This window comes from Triticum aestivum, chromosome 7A, assembly GCF_018294505.1.
Source record: "Triticum aestivum cultivar Chinese Spring chromosome 7A, IWGSC CS RefSeq v2.1, whole genome shotgun sequence".
In the NCBI taxonomy this organism is placed as follows: domain Eukaryota; kingdom Viridiplantae; phylum Streptophyta; class Magnoliopsida; order Poales; family Poaceae; genus Triticum; species Triticum aestivum.
Window position 1 is genome coordinate 590,147,895 of NC_057812.1, and position 5,980 is coordinate 590,153,874.

Genomic DNA, 5,980 nt, shown 5'->3' on the forward strand with positions numbered 1-5,980 from the left:
CACTTTTTTTGGTTTACTAGCACAAATGCCCGTGCGTTGCAACGGGAAAAACAACAAATCCTTAACCCAATGGCTCATTCGTTTTCTGATTCTTAAGCTTATGAATTTTGATGTTATATGAAGGTTTCATCGGGAAAAGAATGTGTTCAGTTTGCACAAGTTCATGAATTTCCCCTGCTTCAGTCTGCTACTCATGATATTATTGCTATCCTATCAGCAAACATTCTAGAGGGACTAATAATGATTAAAGAGTAGTACTATAGAAATTTCTTTATCTGGAAAATTATGAAAAATATCTTAAACTATGACCAGAGCATTGTCAAGATTAAGCGAAGAAACATGGCCATGCTAGCATTGATCCTTGGCGGAATCATCGGGGCCAAAACAGTCCCTGGATTGACCACAACCACATCCAATCCATTTTCCTCTGCAAACTTCCATGCTGCCTTCTCAGCCGGTGTCTTTGAAGGAGGGTACCAGAACTAACCAAGAAAAGATAGAAAATGAGATAACTGCAAAGCCCAGCTGAAAAAATGGTTGCATCGTAACAATTTTAGAAGATGCCCTTTTTGTGAGTCCATTGATCCAAATAGAATCAAATCAGCTTGGGGGTGGGGGAGTTGATCATGCTATCATATGCACAACTGAAATATAAGTTGCTACTGCATCTGCAGAACCATATGTAATTTCAGATTTCTATCTCATCAAACAAACACTGCACTTCTTGCAGTAACCAATTGCGCTGAAGGATGCAGATAACCTTTTCCTGTCTTGCTTAACAGCTGCAGTGTTTTTGTTGGCATAAATAATTTAGTAACTGCACTTTTTACAAGGTGGTTGTATCATCTCACCCCGTTCTTGTCGCAGTAGTCGATGTCGGCTCAGTAGCGCTCATGGAGGACCTCCCCGGCCGGCATTATAATTTGATTGAATGGAAAAAACCCTCCTCATTATTAGTGATGCCAATCCTGAAATAAGATGACAACTTGAAGGAAAGGGAAAACCTGTGATTGAGCTTAGATTTCAGTAGAGGGACTTGAGGCCTTCTTACATGTGACTTCGGCATGGAAAACGGGCACATGATTAGTGTCAATCCGTAAGCCGTTAAAAAAATGTAGGAACTGGGGTGTTGGTTCATGGAGAGAGTATTGGACTATTTTGTACTTTATTGAAGTACCAATTAGATTAAAGATGAATGAATTACCCAAACCTCTTGGTATATAGGTGAGGTGGCACGATCAGTGGCACTGTCCTTTAACTTCATGTATAATCTTGCATGTCCTTCCTTACTCCTTCCATTGCAAGAAAGCTTGCTCTTTCTTTTCTCTGTCAGATGCATGCGCCTCTTCCCCTTCACACTTATTAATTTCCCACCCTCTCTTGTTTTTCCAACAGATCCATGCCTCATCCTCCAATTATTTAACTCCCAAGAAGGCTTGTTCTTAGGCAACTTGCTCACATATTTAAACTGGTGGGATTTATTGTTACAAAGCGATGTGGGACTATCTTTTTAATGAATAAATTAACATGAAAAGGCTGATTAGGAGCCCACTTGGGCCTTGGTGAAGCTTGACGTGTTAGTATTTTTGAGATTGGAAGAGTGCTAGATTGGCCGTGGCTGAGGCCCAAAAGAGTGTAGGGCAGGCCTAATACACATCCTGCACGGCAGGGAACAAACAAATGAAGCTTTTGTTTACGTACGGACGAAAGTGGCTCAGATAGATTAGTACCATCTCGGATATAGAAAATAATAAGTGGACGGACGACGGATGGACCGAAAACGGACGAAATTATGGTGGTAAGAAGCAATAGCTCTCTATTATTATAGCAAAAATGCCCGTGCATTGCAACGGAAGGAAAAATACAAACAAAATGGTCAAGTTTAAGCATAAACTTGTATGTTGTCCCACTTGTAGATGCAATAAGCTTAATTATTCCCAGCAATAAAGCAAGCACCACTTCACCTGAAACAGACTGACAGGATTATAAATTCAAGAGGCAAAAGAGTTAACTTGTGCGTGAGGCGTGATTTTATCAGACTAAACAATTTAAGTGTTAAACAAAGCTGTCAACCCAATTTCCTAGAACTTTACATGATTGAATGTTACTGTATTGATTAACCAGGATGTGAATAAAACTACTTGGTGTTAAAATGCACCTTCATCACTATGGGCGTTGGAGAGAGCAATATCCTACCTGGGGGACGCTGCCACGGTTATAGCTATTGCCGTGCCGATTACTCGTCAAGATGAGCAGGTTCATTTCTTCTATGATCTCATCATCGTGGATGTTCATTTTCTAGCTGCCTACAAAAGATAGTAATGGAAGTGTAGCTAGAAGCTAGATAATTAAGTAATTGTAACATGTACTCATATAAGAAATCAGTTCAAATAAAGATCTAGGGACATGTCATATTTAGGTTCTGGTGGATGAATTCAGCATATCAATATAAATATGAATCGAACATCATAAAAACATACCACTGGAGTAGTGAGTATGGAAGCTAGCTAGTGCTTCAATCATTTCTGGCTACTCAGCGAACTTAGATTTTGAAACACTAAATCAAGAAATAACTCATGAATGAACATGTTTTTATTATGGGGAAATACACTTAAACATTAAAAGGTAACTTTCTTTGCTCGACACATTAGTATGACCAGACATTCTCATCACCAAAATTCAGGGCATCATGGAAAAAGGTCATCAGAAATTTAGTCTGAACCTATATGATTTCGTTTGTCAAGTAAAAAGTGTATCTTTACATATATAATATCCATATTTTCATGAACAGTTTGCTAATGAATCTGAAAGTGGAAGAGTAACCAGATTTTTGTAAGGGTGCATCATCCAGTGTATGCTCAGACCACGACCTAAATAAAGGTACTTGACCTTAAAATGCCCTTTGCCTGTCTGGGCATTGGAGAGAGCAATACCATCCCTGGGGCCGCGTACATGAGTACATCTATTGCCGTGTCGATAACTCGTCAGGATTGGCTGCTTGAGTAGAGTCCAGACACATATATAAAAGAACAGGGCAATGATGCATTTTAAGTTTCCTTTGCACTACACATTGCCTTTAAATTGGACTGTTGTTCTATGAATTTCTTCCGTGTAAATCATTTGGAATAACCTCTACAGTGTATATAATCCATAAAAGCTTATCATAATAATCCTTGTTAAGCCTACAGAATCTGTCCAGTGATAATTTGGAATGAAAAAATAGAAGTACTTTGATAAAAAAATCAACATGAAAAACATGATGATAAATCAGTGGTATATAACAAGTTCAAGACAAACTCATCCTTTTGTGCATCAGCCGTTGTTGGGCTTGATTACACTGGAGAAACTGTGCTACTATCTTGCTAGTTCGTCAAGGAGGAACTTCAATTACTGCCTTATCATTAACAACATTCAGTATGTTAACAGAGGGAGTATCTTGAGATGGTAGTTTAGTATATCAGCTTCATGCTCATCTTGAACTGGGAGTGTCCCTTGGGAGATGGTTTCTCTTTCTTTTTCTTCTGCACAAGTAAGCTGCTCACTTGCAGTTGGAGTACGGGGGCAAACCTAAAGACAGATGTGAGATGTGGGGTTTAGTTGAGACAAATTGCAACAAATTAGATGCCCGATAAATATGAGGTCAAGGCCCCGGTAGCAGCACAATACATGTCCTCTAGCTGATGGTTCTAGGCGAGAGACAGAAACGCGAGCAGGTGGCGGTACACGATGAATAGAAATCAGCCCAGCCATGACATCATCTTCATCCACTGACTCCGTATCCATATCCATCGCCTCCCCATCCTTCTCCAATCACCGGCTCGACAATGTGTGTCTATAGAGGGAGAAGCACAGGAACAACAGGGAGACGGATCCGAGGCAGATGAGCCTGTTGTCAAAACCTGATCAGACAGAACATGAAGCAAAACATACTTGTGGAAGACTGAAGATCATGTGGCCTTGTTCATAACAGCCTGAAGGGCAAGGAGAGGAGGGCATACCTCGGTGGTCGTCGCCGGGTCCTCATCTATGACCTGGCCTACCTTCAGCTCGTGGAGAGGGTGTCGTAGATGCTGCTGCAAGTTCCCGCTCCTCTGTTGTGGCTGCGGGAGCCCGACGTGCTGCATTGATGACCAGCAGTCCACCGGCAAGAGGGCGCTTGACCACTTCACAATGTGATTTCAGCTTGCACATTGAGAAATACCAGTAATAGCTGTAGGCTTAAACCAATACCAATCCACAACGATCAGTCACAGGAATTTTCAAACAATTGTACACATGATTAGCATCAAAACACCCAAACACATGAACTTGCGCGGACGAAATTGATTCAAGAAATACCGACATGAGCAAAACGATTACGAACAGATATGCATGGTTCATTCAAATATTTAATTGTTCAGGCAGAACCGGCACAACCAGGCCAGCTCGAACAAACACATGAATAAAGCCCCCAATTCGCCAAGTCTGGTTAGCAACTCGCAAAGAAATTGCCACAAATCCTAAGGTACCAGAACTCCCCTTGGCGCCTGTACAAAGTCACGACATTTAGTGACTCGATTCCAGCACACGTGCGAGTGGAATTTCAGAATTCCCCAAGTAAAAGTTGCAAGAGCAAGTACACAGCCCAATCCGAAATTCTGAACACAGACACATCGAGTGCGTATGTACAGAGTGAGCAGCAGGCTGAGAGGAAGAGAGAAGGAGGTGTTGGTCACCTGGTAAGTGCTCGCCGCCGGCGTGTCCGCACCGTCCTTGGCAGTAGTGCGGCGCTGGCCAGCTGTGGAGCCGAAGCTGGATCGACGGGGCGCCCTACGGGTGTCTGGGGAGGCGTTTTGGGAAATCTAGATCGGGGGTAGGAGGAAGGGGGCGTTCCCGGTGGCTGGGCTGGCCGGCGCGCGTGTGGTGGGGTGCGGGCAGAGGCAAGCTGAAGGGCGAGCACGCGGGCGTGCACAGAAAGCAGCGCTCTGGCGTGGGCGCGGACGGAGGCGAGCACGCGGGTGTGCGCGGACAGCAGCGACGGCGGGAGCTGTCTTCCTCTACTCTGGCGTCCTCCATCCTCCCCCGCGACGCCACTCCCCCGCCTCGCCGCGCGCCGTCTCGGCCGGACCTGCCCTGCCTTGCCGCACAACCGCCACTGCCCCACCTCACTGTGTCGCCTCCGCAGCATCTGCCCCTCCTCGCCGCGGCATCCCCGCAGCCCTCAACCCGTCGCCGCCGCCGTCGCCAGAGAAACCCGTCGCCGTCGCCGTCGCCATCGCCATCGCCATCGCCATCGAAATGGATAAGACTACGAGGATAGCGAATGCAAATCTAATGAATACAGGGGATTTTCTGCAAAATGTAACGTTATATACAGACTTACTAAAACAGGGACTGCGGGTTAATTTCAAAGAAACAGAGGGGCGTTTTCTCAAAAACGCCGACGACGTACGGGCAGAAGCACTCCGTGCTTTATTAGTGTGTAGTATAGTATATATATGTATATATATGTATATATATATATATATGTATATGTATATATATATATATAGGGAAAATCCATCTTACCATCCGGTGGTAGTTACCCCACATATCTCATATACTATCATGTGGTACTATATATACTATTTTATTATTTTAAATATATTCATATAATATATCTAAGATATTTCAAAGCAAGTTACATGAAAAAATTGCATATGAGCCCATAATTTTTGTTATATTTGTGAAATACGTACATATTTGTACGTAAAAAAGAGCATACTCAAAACATGGTACATACTACCTAAAAATTAGTATATATACTACTTAACCATTGTTATATACTACATACTACACGTACATACTCTCGATTTCGACAGATACTACATACAACATACAAAACGCAAGTGGTGGTAACTACCACTGCTTGTAGGAAACATTTGTCCTATATATATATATATATATATATGTATATATATATATATATTCGTCCGTCTTGGAACCCCTGCCAATTTTCGTT

The 5,980-nt window shown here is 42.9% G+C and overlaps 1 long non-coding RNA gene across 9 annotated transcripts; it reads right to left on the reverse strand.

Moving 5' to 3' along the window:
• Nucleotides 1-241: 241 nt before the first annotated feature.
• On the reverse strand, nt 242-5,298 carry LOC123148480 (uncharacterized). 9 transcript variants are annotated; one of them, XR_006473913.1, is made up of 3 exons: nt 4,716-5,298; nt 3,999-4,210; nt 242-3,886 (listed from the first exon to the last, which is right to left on the reverse strand). It is a non-coding gene; the product is annotated as an uncharacterized lncRNA (long non-coding RNA). The 9 variants fall into 9 exon arrangements; XR_006473921.1 differs by having other exon boundaries at nt 242-3,899; XR_006473919.1 differs by having other exon boundaries at nt 3,999-4,217.
• Nucleotides 5,299-5,980: the final 682 nt, after the last annotated feature.